The 20315-nt window shown below is 36.7% G+C and overlaps 1 non-coding gene across 1 annotated transcript; it reads right to left on the reverse strand.

Annotated features, from left to right (window-relative positions):
• Positions 1-19902: 19902 nt before the first annotated feature.
• Positions 19903-19974, reverse strand: trnag-ucc (transfer RNA glycine (anticodon UCC)). Its single transcript has one exon. It is a non-coding gene; the product is annotated as a tRNA-Gly (tRNA).
• Positions 19975-20315: the final 341 nt, after the last annotated feature.

Here is a 20315-nt window from a genome sequence, read left to right on the forward strand (position 1 = left end):
GGTTTAATGATTAATGTGCACTATGCTGAAGCTTTCATAAAGATGTTTTCCAGAAGTTGTTTTGTGATCCACCAACCTTCCTTGTAACTGGGTACCTTGGTTAGTTATTATAGCCCTATAACTTGTTAGTTTGTTAGTGATTCTGTTTTCTGTCAAATATTTTAATTTTTGAAAAATCTGTCTTAACTTAAGAATAGTGGGTATATGACTTAGTCATGCCAGCTATGTACTGCTACTTCTGTTAATGTGAAGCCTAAATTTGGCATAATTTGTACTTAATGAATACTTTTGTGACTTGTTCCTTACAGTTGACTGAATTGTAGTTAATTCTTACAAAATCCTTACAAAACATAAAATCAGTTTGACATGTATTGATTGCAAGAGTTATAAAATGTTATATGTTATGTTACGGCCAGCAGCCATATCACTCTGCAACCCACAACTGGCAACCCACTGAAGCTAAGCAGGTATGAGCCTGGTCAGTACCTGGATGGGAGACCTCCTGGGAAAAAACTAAGGTTGCTGCTGGAAGATGTGTTAGTGGGTCCAGAAGGGGGCACCCACCTGCGGTCTGTGTGGGTCCTAATGCCCCAGTATAGTGACGGGGATACTATACTGTAAACAGGCGCCATCCTTCAGGTGAGATGTAAAACAGAGGTCCTGACTCTCTGTGGTCATTAAAAATCCCAGGGTGTTTCTCGAAAAGAGTAGGGGTGTAACCCCAAATTTCCCATTGGCCCTTACCAATCATGGCCTCCTAATAATCCCCCTCTATGAATTGGCTTCATTACTCTGCTCCCCTCTCCACTTATAGCTGATGTGTGGTGAGCGTTCTGGTGCACTATGGCTGCCGTCGCATCATCCAGGTGGATGCTGCACATTGGTGGTGGTGGAGTGGAGTCCCCATTACCTGTAAAGTGCTTTGCGTGGGGTGTCCAAAAAAGCGCTATATAAGTGTAAGCAATTATAATTATTATACTTTGGGAAATATTTAGGTTTTAATCCACCTACTTATTAAAGCAAAGAATGAAGAAAACTTACAAAACAGCAAATACCTATTTTCAAATTGTGAAAGTGGCACTTCCCTGCATTGTTTCTTTTACTGTTGGTTGGTTGTATTAAATATAGTGTACAAGCTAGTCTCTAAAGTATTGGCAGTAATTTTCTTTAGATTCAGATTTAACATGAGTAAGGTTTCAAAGATTCACATGGAACTCAGGTATATATAATAATACACAATAGGGAATTATACTTATATTGTGTTAATTCTACATGAAAGAATAGCATTCTACTGCACCATTCTTCTGATTGCTATATCCTCAATCAAGTGAGGATCAGTGGTGCGTATCATATATTTTATTATCCACAATACATCAAGTTTAACTTTCCAGTTTTATTTTAATAAGATTTTCATAAACATTCTATTACAGATATTTAAAAAAAAAAAGGGGAACTATACATAAGTAATGCCAGTAATGCAATACATGACACCTGGTCAGCTAAATACTTTTATTATTTGTCTTTTCTTTTAAACAACCTTCTATTTTAAAGAGAGATCCATGTTGTGAGGCAGGTGCATTGATAATTGTAAGTACATAAAGTAGGTGACTCTTGTAGTAGTTTTACTTGTGTGAAAAAAAAATTATGTCTCAAATATGACTGTAAAGGAGCACTTTAATTCTGTCTAAACTCACCAGCAAACTTCAAAGTCCTACCTAAAAATTAACATTCTCCAGGAATCCTCACATGAGCTGACTCTTGTGGTGATTATAATTCTACTACAACACAAGTTCTCCCAACCCCAGATGCTGCTTTTATATTATACAGTATAAATGACTGATGAAACTCCAGGCCGAACAGTCTTTATATTAAAAAAAATGACCTTGAAATTGTCTTTTCCCCAAGACAAAAGAGGAAAATGTATTGTGTGTTAAGTAACATTACTGTAACCTTACTGTATATCTTAACAAAATAAATAGATTTAGTCAAAGTAAGGGGACAGGAGCTGGTCAATGGCTGGAAGTACACTCAAAACAGAGGTTTCTTTGTTTGTGATTCATCCAAGTGATGGTATACATCCTATGCGCAGCATTTATTGTCAAGCACTCCGTTAAGCTGACTGTTGCTAACTGTGACCGAGCATGTAAAAGTGAGAACTAGTTTGTCCTAAATTACTAAATGGAATGTATGTTTGAGGCATGTTAAAACAAAAATGTGTAGAGAACTACTTGTAAGGAGTACATGGATTTAGATCATGTGACATGGTGACCTAAGCAGTTTTCCACTATAAGTGTTAAGCAACACATCAGAGTGAACATTCCTGTCCAAACATGTCTTTATTTGTCTGGTGTGTACCAACCCTCAGATTCTTTATTGTATATATCCCAGTCTTTGAATCAAAGCAATTCCATTCAGTGCAGGTATAGGGCAGTTTAAAGATAGAATTCACCTTGTTTCTACTTTCCTAAAAAAAGCAATGTGCTTCCAGTTTAATACATATCAAAGTTTTCAATGTTTGTAAGATTAAGAAATCTGAATCATAAGTGCAGACAAATCCTAAAGGGGAGGAATGCATTATTTTTTATATTAATTCATCTGCTCCATGGAACTCAACAGGAGTGACATAGATGAGGTACACGGTGCATCTACAGATGGAAGGGTTCTGTTAAGTACAAAATAATCCAAGTCCAAGAAACGATAAGTGAAGCCGTAGTCGAGGGATAGAGCAAGAGTTTCAAGAGCCAAAAAGTAGATCAGAGAAATCGAAAATTTCCAAAAAGGTAGGATGCAGGTTGAGCTCGGGAGAGGTAACCTCAATAGTGAGCCGAGACTGAGTGGAGTGAGTGGGTATAAATAAGGAAGATCGTGTGGAATGATAATTGATTAATTAGTTCGTGACTGTCTATGGTGAGAGGTGTTTGTGGGTATGCGGTGATGTCTAAGTGCTCGTGTGTGGTTCGTGAAAAAAACATTCAGTAGTAGCATGCATCATCATGGTTGAGGGCAGAGAATACATTGAAGACTGCAGGAAAATGGGCAGTGATCTCAACACTAAATGTTTTCCATGTATTACCTCCACCTTCCTAGCATCCATCCATCCATCTTCTAACAACTTCATCCTGTTTAGGGTTGTGGGGGAGCCAGAGCCTATCTTGGCAAACAACTGGCTCAATGCTGGATAAACTCTGGATGGGATGCCAGTCTGCTCAAAAGGCAGACACAGACCAATATAGCCATAGTCTTGCTATTCTTTGAGCTCTAGTTGACTTTTTCATGTCCTCTCTATCATTAAGTGGGCAGCTAAAATTCTTATCAGTTTACACACTAAGTATCTCTCTGAGACTCTTCCAACATTCTCCCAAAGTTACTTACTGTAAGTCAAAGGTTCCACAGTTCAGTGGTCTGTTACTCCTTTCTCCCTGTGATCCCGTCTGCCCCCTCTGTGTCCAAAGATATAATGGCAGATCAAATCGACACAGGATGCCTCTAGTACCTAGATTTTTACTTCACTAATCATATTTTTAAAGCTGATCAGGTGATTGAGGGCAGCTGCCCATTCTCCACAGCATTTGGGGGAATGTTGCTTAGACCTGGAACTAAACTAACTAAACTAAACCTAAGCTGCTCTTCTTTTAACTCTTTTTAAGGTGACAGTATCTTTTCTCTATTTTACATAATGTTCTAGATCTATACCGTATATCTGCAGCAATGAGAATTGAACATAGTATTCAAATTAATATCTCAGATTTATAGTTGTACTATACTCCTTTAATAAACCCTTACAACGGTGTTACAGTAGCCTAATCACGATGAAGGCAGAACAGGGGTCTTAAGGAAGAGATGTTGTGAAGGCGGAAGAAACATTCTTAACAAAAATTCAAATTACAACACAGAGTCAAAAGTAATAACAAAGTCTCTATTTCCATCACGGGTATGACTTCAACAACGACAGCCTCAGTCTTGTCACAGTGCTTAAAGAGAGTTTTATTCATATCTTTATTAGTTCAGGTGGGTAGCTGCGTCAGCATGCATAGGCTGCAAAGGAACAAGTAATAGGTTTATTCCATGCTGAAAAAAAGAAGAAAGAAAACACGTTTCGGCCGTGGAGCCTTCTTCAGGTTCTTCTTACACCTGAAGAACGCTCCACGGCCGAAACGTTGTGTTTTCTTTCTTCTTTTCAGCATGAAATAAACCTATTACTTGTTCCTTAATATCTTTATATTAGACAGACAGCACAAGGGGGCAGCAGAGATGCATGGGAATTAATATAAAAAGGGATATTTAAGTCCTAATCATAACTTAGAAACACCATATTCGTACATATTTAAATTGAATTGTCCTATAATAATATTTAACTAGTTTATAATTAATTGGTGAAATGTTTTTCAGCAACAGTTTGAAGTAGAAGCAATGTATTGATCAAACGTAATGCAGTCATTTGTTATGAAGGAAGACAAGTGTATGAAACTTTGCAATTTAACATATAGGCTGTTTCTGAAAAGAGATATTTTGACATCTCAAAACAGTATTGCAGTCATATTTTTATCGTGGCCTACACAGCAATACAACTTTACAATATTTAAATCATGTTTACCCCAGAATAACTACCACCAAGTTGAAAAAGGCTTTGAACGTCACAGTTTAAATTGTGGCTGCATTCTGATATTTCTATGCTTTCAGTTGTTTGTAAACTCAAATTTAAAATAAGTTTATGTTGATAAATATTGAAGCAGATGTATGTGCAGCTGATGTTTGTCAAATTTCAAAGCAATCAGGATGTGTTTTCAGAAAATGAACAGTTTTTAACCATTTGTTTAAAGTACCACTCAGGCTGGCACTTTGTTTGGTACAACAATGCTATTATTGTCATGTGTCAAATAGCAAGTGTCAAGGATGATACCATCCATTTCTGAATTGTGTTCAGCTTTGAGATGTCTTAATGTTAAGAATGCTATGCAATGAGGCAAATAACCAATCGCAGTCAGCTGCCATCTTGTTTTACCGATGTGCTACAGCCTAAAATATTTTAATTGAATAGCCATGCATATCAAACTTAATCTAAACAGGTTTTGAACAGTAGCAGATTGAAGTTTACACATCAACCTGAAATATATATTTAACGCAACTAATAATTATCCCTATTATGCTAGGCATAATGCCTGAAATGTTTTTAGAACAAAATAAGTCACAAGGCAATTTTGGTTTAAACATGTAATAATATCACCATCATTTAATTGTATTGTCACTAGAATATCTACCACGTTTGGAGCTTATTGACTAATTTTTGTACAAGAGCAGTTTGTAATAATTAATAATTGCTTACACTTATATAGCACTTTTCTGGACACTCCACTCAAAGCACTTTACAGGTAATGGGGACTCCCCTCCACCACCACCAATGTGCAGCATGGTGGATTGGCCACCTGGATCGGCAGACATAGTGTGCCAGAAATGCTCACCACACATCAGCTATTAGTAGGGAGGAGAACAGAGTAAAGAAGCCAATTCATAGATAGGGATTATTAGGAGGCCATGATTGGTAAAGGCCAATGGGAAATTTGGCCAGGACACCAGGGTTAAACCCCTACTCTTTTCAAGAAACGCCCTGGGATTTTTAATGACCAAAGGGAGTCAGGACCTCAGTTTTACATTTCATCCAAAGGACAGTATAGTGTCCCCGTTACTATACTGGGGCATTAGGACCCACATGGACCGCAGGGTGAGCGCCCCCTGCTGGCCCCACTAACACCTCTTCCAGCAAACACCAGTTTTTCCCAGGAGGTCTCCCATCCAGGTCCTGACCAGGCTCACACGTTCTTAGATTCAGTGGGTTGCCAGTTGTGAGTTGCAGGGTGATATGGCTGCTGATTTGTAGTGTGGACATTGTTTCAATAAGAATTTGATGACCAGGTGTAGATATAAGAATTATTGAAGCAATAATAAAAACGTAATCCAGGAAACAAGCAAGAAGGTCTGAGAACAGTTGAGACAGCAGGAGAGCAACAATCCGAAACACAAGACTAAATCGTAAACAAGAAGGCAAGAAGGCAAGAAGGTCTAATACCGAGTAGATAGTAATAGTAAAGGACACGCACTTAGGAGCTCGAGGATAATCCGCAATAGTGAGCAGGGAAGTGAGGAAAATAGGGAACTAAAATAGTGATAGGAGTGAACAGTGATACAGTAGGTACATTACTTGCGGTGTGAGCGTTTGTTAAACACAGTGCGTATGGGTCAGAGATGCATGCGGAATGTGTAACAGTACCCCCCCAGGGGCGGTTTCTGATGCCCTACTAGCCAAGCTCTGATGGGTGCGAAAAAAGTCCACAATGGGGTTACGGTCCAGGATGTCAGCCTCTGAAACCCACAATCGTTCTTCTGGACCGTAACCCTCCCAGTCTATCAGGAATTGGCAGGAGCCTCTATGCCATAGGGTGCCTAAGATCTTATTCACCATATAGGTGGGTGAGCCATCAATGAGTCGGGAGGAAGGTGGATGTGGTTGACGTCCAGAAAGCGGGGATTTGTGGTAAAGTTTTAGGAAGCACACATGGAAGATAGGGTGAATCCTGAGGGTGGGAGGGAGGATGAGGCAGTAAGAGATGGGTGTGACTTCGGAAAGTACTCAGAAGGGCCCTATGAAGCAAGGACCCAATTCACTGGAGGGTTGCCGGAGAGGAATGTTCTTGGAAGAAAGCCAGACAAATTGTCCTCGTCTTAGTCTGGGGAAGGGTCATTGGTGTCTATCGGCAGAGATCTTCTGTCTACGGGATGATCTTTGTGATGCTGTCCTGGCCTTCTTCCATAGTCCCGGGAAAAATATATCTGAACCGTGGTAACGTCATTGTCAGGAATAGTGTCAGGGGAAGAGTGAGGGCTGAAAGCCGAGTGAGCAAAGAAATGGAGACATGTCCATGGGGGAGGTGTAAAGAGAATTATGGGCGTATTCGGCCCAGGGGAGAAGGGAGACCCAGTTATCATGGGCAGCAAAGATATATGCTCTGAGGAAAGTTAGAAGGTCTTGGTTTATTCTCTTTTCCTGGCCATTAGCTTCAGGGTGATATCCAGAAGTGAGTGTGGAGGATGCCCCCAAAATTTGACAGAATGCTTTCCAAAATTTAGATATGAATTGCGGACCCATCAGAAACGATATTTTTGGGATGCCGTGGAGTTAGAAAACATGCAGGACAAAAAATCAGCCATTTCCCAGGCCGAAGGGATGGACGGAAGAGGGCCAAAACGTACGGATTTAGAAAAGCGATTGATAACCACCATGATCGCAGTTCTACCTTGGCATTTGGGGAGATCCGTAAGGAGGTCAACAGAGAGGTGAGACCAAGGGCGTGTGGGAATGGGGCAGAGGTGGTTGAGATTAGGGAGTGCCTTCCTCAAACAATTATGTTTAATACTTCATGAAACAATCATTGTAGGTTTCCTTTCTTGGAAACCTCTTAATTATAATAACAGGAGACTATAAGGAGAAATACTGAAAGATTAATTTTCCCTTTTCCAACTTACAAAATATTTTTACATATACCTCTACCTTTTAAATACAAGCCACAACTTAAATATTAACACACTGGCACAACCCTACAAGTGATTCAGTGCAGGAAAAACAAGTTTGTGACAGGCCAGTCATAATTCAATCAGTTATGGGGTTATTAATTGCAATGTGCAAAAAGCATGCATCAGCAATGTGTTTTTTTTTACTTTAGTAATGTTTATTGTTCAGAAGGTATCCCAGAAACTGACAGGATAATTCTTTTATTGCTGCCATCATTGCATGGTGCCAGGTCTTTATGATTGCCTTCAAGGAGGTTAGTTACGAGTGATGAAACTGTGATATAAAGTCTGCTGTTAAATGGGTCAGAGACTCGTATCGTTTGATCTCTGCAATCTGAACCAGATATTATCCAAATGAAAATTATAAAATGGTGAAAAAATATGTTGGCACATTATTGGGAACCACCTTACACACTTTGCTAGCATCACTGATCCTTTTTTTGAGATAATATTTATATGGAATCTATTTAATTCTATTATGTCAGTATGATTTTAATTCATGAATTACCAGTGATGGAGGATGGGGGATGGAGGAAATATTTTCTATTAGATGTGTAATATCCAGTTTAAAAAATCATCAAAAATGAAAACTATAAAAAAGACTAGTTACAATCCATATTACGTCCCTCCTGATCTTCAGTCTGATTGATTTATCTCATGGACTAATATATACAAAGGGCTGTAATAGAGTGCTGCTGAATCCCACTTGATTCATTAAGATTTTAAATGCTGTAATTAGTGGCTGTCGAACATTGATATGGAAAAGCACAGTAACAATAATGTGAACGTTGAAAACATTTCCAGGCACACTTGTTGAAAGAAAATGTTTTTTCTGTATAAAAACAAATATATTTACTGAGATTTTATATTTCCATGGACTAGCAAAATATGCTCTTGCATGTTCCATAATGATTGTATTTCTTACAAAATAAAGAAAACAGAAACAGTATATTTATGTTATAATCAGCAACACATTATAACAATCACTATTATACAAGGCTATGAGTTACAGTGATGTGTACATTTAATAACTCCATTGTAATCCATGTCACAATACATTTCTAATCTTAATGAATTATTATGAGGTTTTTAAACGACTTTTTCATAGGTATCTAAAAGTTACCTACTTGCTTCCTATGGTTTAAATGTAGAGACTTTATAGACTGTTATAAACATTCAACAGAAAACTAACCTATGGACTGTGTTGAGAGATTATTTTAATAACTATTTGATATGGATTATGCAGCTGGCACAGATTTTATTTACTCTGTAACATGTAGTTATGACCATGCAATGGAAGTAGGAAAACAAGCAATTGACTGAACAAAGGCGTTTCTCCTTCTGAAGCACGGGAGGTTTGCACATGCTGCTAATCCTTAAAATGGCAGTTGATTGCCAATATTGGTTCAACGTTAAAATAAAAGCGTGTCTCACTTTCCACATTTCCATGAAGGGTTGTCAAGATGTAGTTGTCTGTGTAGCTTTCTTCTTGGTAGACTTTAGACAGTGACTGGAAGCCTGCTTGTATCAGGATTTTATTTAACTTCATATGTTCCTCTTTTCTTAAGGTGAAATCACAGCATCTTGCAGCAGATGGATAGGAAACAGGGCAATATGACAGCATAGCAGGTCCCTGAACTCAACAGCTATGCCAACATCTTGCCTTCTCTCCATGTCCCAGACTCAAACAGCACAGGGCATCTTGTTCATCAACTTCATCAATACTTAGAACCCCCAACTTCTTACTTCTCAAATTGTCTGACAGTAAAACAGAAAAACTCACATTATAGACACTGGAAGAACTGTCAAAATAATAAACAAAAGACATACATTACAACTGTAGAGACGCATATAAATATTTCCTGTAACATGCTTATAGGAAACATATATAATCTTAGGGAAACTGTGGTAAACCAAATTATGTGCATAATATAGAGATAGTAAAACCATGAGAATGATATATTGTATAATCATTATTAGGTATAACATAATTTAGGGTGCCCTGATGGCACAGTGGTTAGCACTGCTGACTCACAGCACTGGGCCCTGATTTAAATTCTGGACCTGAAGCATTATCTGGATGGAGTTTGTATGTTTTTGCATGTGTTTGTGCACATCCGTGTCTGCCCTATGATGGACTGGCATCCCGTCCAGGATGTACCCTGCTTTGTGTGAGTTCCTTGTTGGGATAACTCCCCATGGCTCCCCCATGACCCTGAATTAAAAGAAGCACTTAGAAAAAGGATGGTTGGATATCATAAATCCATTATTCTAATGAAGATTTGGAATGAATGGTTGGGAGGAGTTACTGTGAAAGTTACAGACTAACAGTGTGCATGACCGCTGCTGAAAGCAGTACAAGCTGTTCATCTGTGACAGAAGCTTTGCACCAGGTTCCAGATGCTGTCTTGTGGTGTAGTCTTATTCATCTCATTAAGCCTTAATGAGATGAATGATGTGCCTGCTCATTGGTCTAGGAGTCCTAGATGCCACACATGATGCCAAAAGCATCACACAAATGTTAAATTGGTCTTAACTCTGATGAGTAAGGCAACCATGGCTTTACCATCAGTCTTGTACAAGTTGAGCTGTACAGCAACTAATGCTTCGTAGAGCATCACACTTGGACCTCCCCACTGATCTTGGAGAAGAGTTGTGACTTGGAGACTGTCACGAGACTCCTCCTACTCCTAGAGGGCTCTCCACCTTTCTGTCCTGTTCCCTGCTTCCCTGTACCTGTTCTTGTGCTTCCAGTGCATGTGGTGGAGGTTTGCTATTTATTTTGGGCCTGTCCTGTCCTCTTCGCTTGGCATTGGGATCGGGTGACGAGAGGCTCGCCCCAACTCTCGCTACCAACTCGTTACCAACTCCGCCCGATACCTTGAGCCCAGAGCGAGCCCCTGTGTTTGCTCCATTTCTGCCGCTTCGCAGGGTCTTCACGTCTCGCCGGTCTCTCTCCACGGCTAGCCCCCGGCTTCCGTGACAGGATGCCGAGCCTGCACTGGACCCTGTGAGTGGTCTCCTGGCCACCTTGGCTTCTGTTCCTTGTCTCCCTTTTCTTCTTTCCTGGCTTCTGTTTTCCTGGTTGCCCTGACTTCTGGCTCCCTGTCCCACTGGTCTTTTTATGTGTCGTTGTCCCCATGGATTCCGAGGTTTTATCGGTTATGCAATATTTTTTATGTGTTGTTTGTTCCCCTGTTCGTCAGGGTTTATTTATGTTGTGGGTTATTTTTTCCACGTGTCGTTTGTTGCCTCAGATTCCCGGGTTATTTCTTACGTGTTTTGTCTGGTTTTTGACTCTGTCCTCGGAAGCCCTGTGTTTACTCCGTTTCTGCCACTTCACATAGGGTCTTCTCGTCTCGCCGGTCTCTCTCCACGGCTAGCCTCCAGCTTCTGTGACACGGTCTCCCTGAGAGTGACCTGCCTGGCATTAAGTTAAGTTTTCCTTGGTCAATTTATAGGCAAGAGTGGACCCGTTTACTTTTCTTCTAGTACAAAAACAAATATAGAATAATAATTTAAAGCAGTTTCTTTGAAAACATCATCATCTTTATCTAGGTATTTACAATATGAATCCAAAGCTTCCATAGTAAAATACAAAATGATACACTACTTAAAAGAAATGATAAAAATAAATATAACATGGATATTAATATTTGCATTGAGAGAAAGAAACCATACATGACTGTGTACAGTAAATACTTACAGACCTAAGAAAAGAAATCTACAGGGTGATGATGGAGACTATGGAGATAATGCCTTGCAACACACTGTTTGTTCACAAATTAGTTGCTGAAAATTAAAATATCAAATGTTTACAGCCTAATCTAAGACATTTTGTGGATGTGTTCCACTTTTAGGAGTCAGAAAACAACCAGTAACCAGGAAAAGGCTTAAGAGGAAGTTACAACACCAGGCAGATACGTGCATCTAGTCATCGTCTGTTATTATTTTGTCAACAACAGAAAATAATGCAAATACATTAGGCCTTCTACAGAACTGAATGATACATTCAAACCTAAAAAACATTATCTGGGTTCTACAGAGTGGCAGGGATTTCCCGGGAGACATTGCACTAGGGTAGGGCACGAGTTATTGATCGGGTATTAGAAATTCAAACAAAATGTTTATTAAAATAAATGTTCAGAATGTCTGAACAAAATTAAAACCTAGACAGTCTATAAAGCAGTGGTCCAAACAACTTATAAATATAAAATATAAGAAGAAAAAAAGTACATTATAAATTAAGTATAGAAAGAACACCATCCAGTTAAAAAATTGCACATGCAGGTCAAGCACTGAGTAGAAAGAGTGAGAGAGGAATTTCATTACTGAAAATAAAGTGTTTTCAGTACAAGACAACATGAAAGGGGAAGCAGTGTCTAAGATATAATAATAAGATGATGAATTGGAAATGAAATCAAGAAATAAATGTTTTAGTTCACTAAGAAAATACTGACAATATGCGCAGGCCCAGTAAAGACCTATTTAAGGCTACAGAAGAGATGTTAAAATGTTAAAGGTATTGTACTATGAGAAGCAAAGATAAACAAATCTTCAGGGCCTTATGGCATTCTACCAATTATAGACAAGGAAATGAGGGATTATGTTTATAGTCCATTAAGAGAACTCTTTCAACACTCTCTCAAGACTGGAATACTACCTGTTAACTGGAAAATTGATCATGTAGTGACCCTATATAAAACGTGCAGCACATCCGACCCTAATAATTTAGATATTCTTACTTCTATTACATGTTAAACAATTAATCTTAATAAATAAACAATTAAATATAATATAAGGATTAATTTGTATAGAAATATGATTCTTTGGGATAGCAAGAATTTTAAAATGTTTCAATAACTTGCATGAAGCATATGATATGACATTTATATTTTCAGAAGGTTTTTAATGAAGTTCCACATACAAAATATTTTTTTAATTGAAGGCTGTTTAGGTATGGTGTGAATACACAGATTGGAGTGACGCTATAAGTTTAGAACCAAGGGATCTGTATTACTAACTGATATCTGTGATCCACATTCTTATACAGTTAATAAACTAGCCATGTTTACAAGTGATACCACAATAGAAGGACTGGAAAACACTATAGAGTTGCAAAAGAAATTCAAAAAGACAAAATTCAAGAATGGCAAAATGTAGACAGGCACAGAGTATTACATGCAAGTAGCAAAAAAAAATAAAAATTTAAGATGGGAAACAATAAGCTTGCAGAAGTCATCTCGGGACAGCAAAATTAGAACTTATTTTTTCTTAATAGTCAGGACATTTTTGAATTTGTGATCATGATATTTATATTATTGATAAGTACAATGTAATACATATATTACTTTGTGATAATATCTGAACACATCTGTTTGTATTAGAACAAAAACATACATTGGGTTCACCTCAATTTCAGGTGATCCTTAGTACTGGGAAACATTCACTTTAAATGCCAGAGTATAAAAGTCAGTATTTGGTTGTACTGTATATACTGTACCTTCAGGTGGGTAGCTGCGTCAGCATGCGTAAGCTGCAAAGGAACAAGTAAAAGGTTTATTCCATGCTGAAAAAAAAGAAGAGAGAAAAAACACAACATTTCGGCCGTGGAGCCTTCTTCAGGTGTGAGCAACCTGAAGAAGGCTCCACGGCCAAAACGTTGTGTTTTTTCTCTCTTCTTTTTTTCAGCATGGAATAAACCTATTACTTGTTCCTATACTGTACCTTGTATGCAATAATTTAATGAAGTCCTTAAAGCACTGAGCTCTATCTATTCTGTGAGTTGCTTTGCTGCAGCAACTTTGAATTTTTTGCCAATTCCTAGGGTATTCAGGCAAAAAATGCAAGCTCAATTTGATTTAAAGCTGGAGCTACATTTTTCAGCCTTTTCTCCTGATGATCTCCTTAGTGTCTTTGGCCGTATATTTTGAGTCATTGCATCCAATATTTATGGCATTTTCTTCTACATAAGCAGACACAATGTTTCAGTAATCATCAAATTAATTCTGCTGCCGTCATTTCTCACATCAGTTATTAAAAACAAGGCAGACGTAAAATAGACTGCTATGCATGAAAGAGGAAACAAAGGCAGGTGAGAGAACCATTAGACAAATTTGATAATAATGTTGTATGCTTTGAAGTATGTTTGGAAACTGTCATCCGAGTCCAAAACAAGTTTACAATTTCAGCAAAACAAAGTTAAAAATGCCAAATACAGGTTATATTGAAAAGTTGTGATTTTAAGTGGTTCTTAGTCTTCTAATCATATTTACTCTCTATGTTTGCTAAGTGGATTTGCTGCATTATAGGGCAAAAAAAGGGGACGGACAAGTGACTCATGTTTGAAAATATAATTTCAATGGGAGGAAGATACTTTTCTAAGTAATGAAAACTCTCCTTCCATGGTTTTATTTTATTTTAATATATAAAATGCTATGAAACATCTAATTTAGGGCAGAAAAGAAGAGCCTTTTGCTCCTGCTGTTTTTTAAAATGAAAAAAATTGATTTAGTTCATTTTAACTTCCTGCTCTCACGGTTACACAATGTGCTCAGAGGAACAAAATAAAAGTCACAAAATAAAAAAAATAAATTAGGCCAGCGACAAAAAGGAGGAAATGTTTACATGTATTGGAGGTTTATGAATTCTGTATTTCCTTGGTATTACGAGTTAAATGATCTTCATTCATATTTTTTTCAGTTTTCAAAGAAAGCCACACACACTCTTCTAAGAACTCCTTGGATGTTTGCCAATAGTACCCTGGTAAGAAAGCTAAAAGGGCTTTTTACTGATTTGGATGAGTGTGTTTACATTCCATGAAAAATCAGTTTGGATGCTTTGAAATATATAAAGTGTTTTGAGAATATTTCATTAAAACAAAGAACTGAGCGGATAATTCATAGTTCTGAAACAGTATATCTTTGACTAATATTGTCTTTTCTTGTTTGCATTGTCCCTAATGCAAATCTGCCTTTTTTTTTACTGTCTCTTTCAAATTCTTTTTAGGCTGCTCAAGATACTTAAAAGGCTCTGAAAACAAGAGTGCACAGTGCTTTCCAAAATATTCTACATGTTACAACTTTACTTTGGCTTCTTTGATTATTATTTCAATCACATTTTTTCAACACAATTTTCAAAATGTTCTTTTTTTCAAATTTGATCAAGTGCACTGTAATTCTGAGAAGCATACTTAATTTATTTACACTTTGACTTTCTTTGATTTTCTTGTTCAGATCTGCAAATTCCAGATCTTCAGTCACATTTTATTTATGATTCTAGATGAAATGAAAGAAACAGAAGCTTCATGATCTCTAGTCAGTTCAGGTATACTCCGACTTCCTTGGCATTGCTGTACAGGGTGGTTCTCTAACGTTGTTAAGGAAACTACTTATTAAAAAAAATGCTCCTTACTGGTCTTATTTTTATAAAGCATAGGCTCCTTAATTTCATCTTCTAGTTTACACTTTGTCCTGAAAGCTTTCTAGAAAATCATTAGACCCTGCTAGATATATACTGTATATATACTTACCTAAATTTGGGTTTGTGGTAATCTTTATGATCAGGGAAAAGTCCCACATTGTTGTTTCAAATGACACCAAAATGTATACATAGAGTTTGGTACTGTTCTCATAACCTAAACCACTTTATAGAAATGTCGTGCCTGAAATAACTGTATTTGATTAAGGTTTCGCCGGTGTACAGTACAGCTCTCAAAAGACAATGAGAGCAATTCAGGAGTTAAAAAAGGGGGACAGAGGGACACTTGAACTGTGCTGGATTTTTATAACACATTTTAAAAACATTGTAGTAACAACAAATCCATTAATACATTGTGACAGATACTATATCTCACGTCTACTGGCAGCTCAAGTAGAACTGAGGTACAAAAACTCTCATGAAACATTACAGGAAACACAAGCGCAAATACACCAACTCCTAAGACATTGCCACCTGTGATTGTAATAAAGAGAGGCCTTATTTTTTTTCTCTTAGGAGAGTGCCACCTACTGTCCTTTAAAACTATTTCCAGCAGCAAAATATTAATATTAAGGTACTGTATTATACTAACTACCGTAGGTGCCGTCTTTTCAAGAATCATGAGTGAAGCAAAAATGTCATGAAATAACTAGAAAATTCAAATACACTGGTGAAACACGATGACCAGACAAAAGGGAAATCTATTTTAATAAAACTGTCCCATACAACACTTAAAATTGTTAGAACTACAAAGTTTTTTGATTAATTAATTCTACCCTACATGCTTGACTTTTGTAAAACAAAACATATTGTAAAATAAAGTATAAATATAATTTAACAACTTACAGATTTTGCACCTCAGGTTGCAGGTTAGGTAAGCCTAACTTCACATTTTTAATAGATTAAAAAAAGTGTTTTTTTATCCATCTTATGTAGTTTAACATTGATCATGTTTTTAAAAGCTGCTTAGGAAACAGGTTATTACACTTGCACACTGTATCAGTTTACCAAACTGATGTTCTTCCATATTACTGTATTATATAAGATAAAATGTTACAACAAGTACTACTGATAATTATAGGTTTTCTTATATATTATATTCCAATCATAGACTTATACATCTTTGTTTCTATTTAGTATAAAAAATAAACTTCAAATCTTTCATCCTTTCAGTTAAACTATGGAAATATTTTTATTTCAGCAAATGCTACATTTTATTCAAAGTCAGCTCAGTCAGCACGTTAAACAACAAATAAGGATGTGCGGGTGATTTTAATATTTTATTAATTGTACCACCCATCCCTTTTATTTATATAGTGTTTCTAGGTGTTGCCATGGGGTTTAAATTTAATTATAAAATATAAATATATATAAAATGCAAAACAAAAATGAAAAATCTACCCTTTAAGCAGATATTTAATAACAGCTGGTAGAAATCAGTTACCTAAATAACATACCCCCATGTGATACACAGAATGGAAAATAATGTCCTAATATTCATGAAACTATCACTAATTTTAAATCCTAGTCGTGCTCTAGAAGTAATAAAAATACGATATTTTCCATTGGAAAAATATCAGAGAAGACAAAAGAAAATAACCTGAAATCATTAAAACCTGAAAAGGATCTAATTGAAGGTCTCAGGTACCTAAAAAGGAATAGCACAACCACTCCAGACTTTTACTTCAAAGTCAAACTAGAGACAAAATTAGCTTGGCCTTTGTATGAAACACGTTAAACTAAACTTCCCTTTAGTTTTGCCCTTAGTTATTCCTCTAGGGTGTCGCACTGAACAGCAGGAAAAATTGAGGTCTGCAGCCCAGTAAAGAGAAGAAGAATCTCCATTCAATACTTCAGGTGCCACGACATGACATCAATTAGAAGTGGCCACTGGGGCAATCTACCTCATTTGGTTGGTCGTAGCTAAGTGATTATAAGATATAAGAAATCTGATTCAACAACATGTCAGTGTAGCTTGCTCCAGACTCCCATAACGTGCCTTCTGTACTCACTGATGGATTCAGAACAACAGATACTTTCTTACGAAATGGGTTGAGGGGATTTTGGAATAAATTGCAAAGTTTTGGATCAATGCTTTGGCTCACAAATTCATAAAGAATCTTATGAATGAGAAGACGAGTCTTAGTGGAATTCTTGGACCATTAAACAACATTAGTATTTAATTAAGAGATTTATTTCTTCTTCTTTCTTACTATTGGTATACCTCAGGAAAGGAAGTTAGAAGCTAATCAACTAAATTTCTACCTTTTACTTGAGAAAGTTACTGACTTCTAATTTCTAAACAATCACCATTGCTTAACAGATGGAAGCTCATTACCATTTGATCCCTTCCCAGCTCTGGACTGAGATGTGCAATCGCTTGTTGTCAAACATTAGATTTTAAACAATTATACTATAAAAATATACTGAGCGGCATTAACAACATAATAAATACCACTGGTTCAAATACTTATTTGTTGTATTCGTAATGTCTCTAAGTATATATTTTCCTCCAGTTTAAAAGTACAAAATTTACTTAAATCTATCTACATGTTACATTAACTAAAAAATGTGAAAATGTGAAAACAAAGAAAAAAATTAAATCTCAAGAACTTCTTCCCATCTTTGAAAGGTCGGCATTTTTTCATGTAGTACATAGAACTGCAGTTTTTACTACAAATAAGACCTGCTGTCTCTTGGAATTGACTTATTAACAAACATTTGGTCAAGGGTCTATTGACTTTTGTACAATTTTGTGGTGCAAATCCGTTGAACATCAGTATGAACAAAAGAGGCTTGTCCAAGAAGAACAATACTGTATGTGTTTTTTAAAACAGTTGTCATTATCTTCAGCGTCATAATAATGTTTTCATAGTTGATTTATCGTTCAAACTGACGTGTTGTAAAACTCTGTCCCTAAAACAAATTATACTGTAATGTCTTTATCAGCATTAATTGCTGAGGCGAATTCATCGTTGTAATGTAAATAATCCAGCAGACATTCACTCACTAATAAGGGTCCGGCGGTAACGTTGGAGAAAACAGGCTGTTATTTCAAGACTTCATTGCAAAGTAACCTTTTAATACGTTAATGGTACCCCCAAAAAATGTAAGATATACAGTACTGTAAATCACATGCAGCGATCAGACTGATAATAATCTCTTGCCCATATGTAACAATGACTTAATTTATTTAAAACATCAAGTAACCAATGCCCAACAAAATGTCAGCTAATCAGACACATGAGGGGATTCTGACTCATTAAATTCCCCTTATAACAGAGTTTTGTCGGGAAAAGAAGTTTTGTTGACATACATGAAGCTTTCTTGGAATTTAAGTGTTTTAATATTTATATTCTTAGTTTTATAACTTCCATTTATTATTCTATAATGATTTAATCTTCTAGTTATTTTTACCAATATGTCAAAAAAGGAGCGTAATGCAGCTACATTGTCATAAAAAAACAACATACTGATGACAATTTCTGTTCTATTTCAAGTATTTCATAATGTACCATAATATTATGTTTCGTCGTATTTTAAAATGTTTAAGAATAGTTTTTTTTTTCCATTTTGTTCTGTCAAAAGTAATTTCTACTTTACGATTCAACAAAACTCGTATTCGCCAGAATTATGAAATGAATCCATTCCAGCTAACAGAATCACCACACACTAAGCCGGTTTAATTTTGACTTTGTCGCTAAAAGTACATAAATAGTAGGTAAAATCTCAATTCATGACCCATATTTGACCATACGCGCATTTAAAATAAACATTCTAAACATTTTTATATCTCTATAAACTTAGAGTAAATATGAAAAACAATAAAGTAAAACCAACAACGGTGTGGTTTGTCACAATACATCCATCCTACCTGTTTCATTTTGACTGAAGTATATCCTTGGATATGGTGGGAAGCGCGGTTAGGAACCTGTTAGGGAAGCAGGAAAACAACTTCAGAAAAAGCTGTGTAATTCTCGGTACTTTTCTTTAAGGAAATGATTCAAAGTAAAATGAGTCATAGTAATGACTGCTGCCTTCAACAGTTATTAGTGTACAGTGAACAAAAATTATCCGATATGATTCGAGACTGATGTTTCGTAGTAATTTAAGAAATATGAACGGGTTGAAGTCAAGGGAGGTGTGAGCTCGGACAGCTAGACGTCAGCTATGGGCTGTGGCTTGTAATAACACAGAACAAGAATGATTCGTATGATAGCATCTGTAAATTTTAAAGGTATAGTATATTGTACCTTATTTAGTTTTGAAGAACAATAAGAGTAAAACAAGATAAAATGGCTCTAAAACTGTTTTTATGTTTATAAGCAGAAAACAATGAGTAATGTGGCACTACATAGAGTACAACCGACTCATTGTAGGGGAAACAGTCTGATATGTTATTCTTATCTACGTTCTTTGAGATAATAAGGCTAAAGTATATTGGTTATCTATATGTGACTAATATGTGGACTTTAAAGAACACCGTGACTGTGTGTTCTTCAAGCAGGAAAAAATGGTGGAGATTGTACTCTGTGCTGCTGTTTGATCGCTTAAAGGCTTCCAGTAATGCATATAATACCTGATTTTAACTTAGAAACAACTAGTCCATCTATATCAGTATTCATCATAACACCACAACTAATCAGATCACTTTATTAGCCACATACAATTTCTTGCATTAGGAATTAGTCTTTTCACATACCCCAGCTTGCTCTCATTGAGACACACAGACAGGGGTCAGAGCACAGGGTCAGCAATTGTACAGCGCCCCTGGGGTTAAGGGCCTTGCTCAGGAGCCCAACAGAGTAGGGTTCCTCTGCCAGCCACAGAACCACCGCTCCACCCCTAAACACTTGGCGATGCATTGGCTGGGAACCGAACCCGGGTCAACTGCATGGAAGGCAGCTATGCTTACCACTATACCACCAATGCACACACACACAATGAACGCACACAATGAAGCAACCCCTTTGTCAGAGGAGGTTTAGACTCTCATCCTCATGGTTGTGTTATCACCCATCTTACCAAGTGGGTAAAGCCGGTAATATATCTGAAACCTTAATTAACCTGTTCTTGTTATGATTGTTTAGTTTGTTTTATTCAATATCAATTTTCATTCTCTTCTTTGTTGATAGGTTGAATCCTTTAGCTCTGTATTTAGTCTTAATGCATGTGAGATTCACTCAGTTATTTCTACATCTTTTGGCCAAGCAGTGAACCCTCAAACCTCTTTGTCATCATAATGATAAATTCTTTGCTGATTTTGCATCTGC

The sequence above is a fragment of the Lepisosteus platostomus genome, chromosome 1 (assembly GCF_059453375.1).
Source record: "Lepisosteus platostomus isolate fLepPlt1 chromosome 1, fLepPlt1.hap1, whole genome shotgun sequence".
NCBI lineage: Eukaryota > Metazoa > Chordata > Actinopteri > Semionotiformes > Lepisosteidae > Lepisosteus > Lepisosteus platostomus.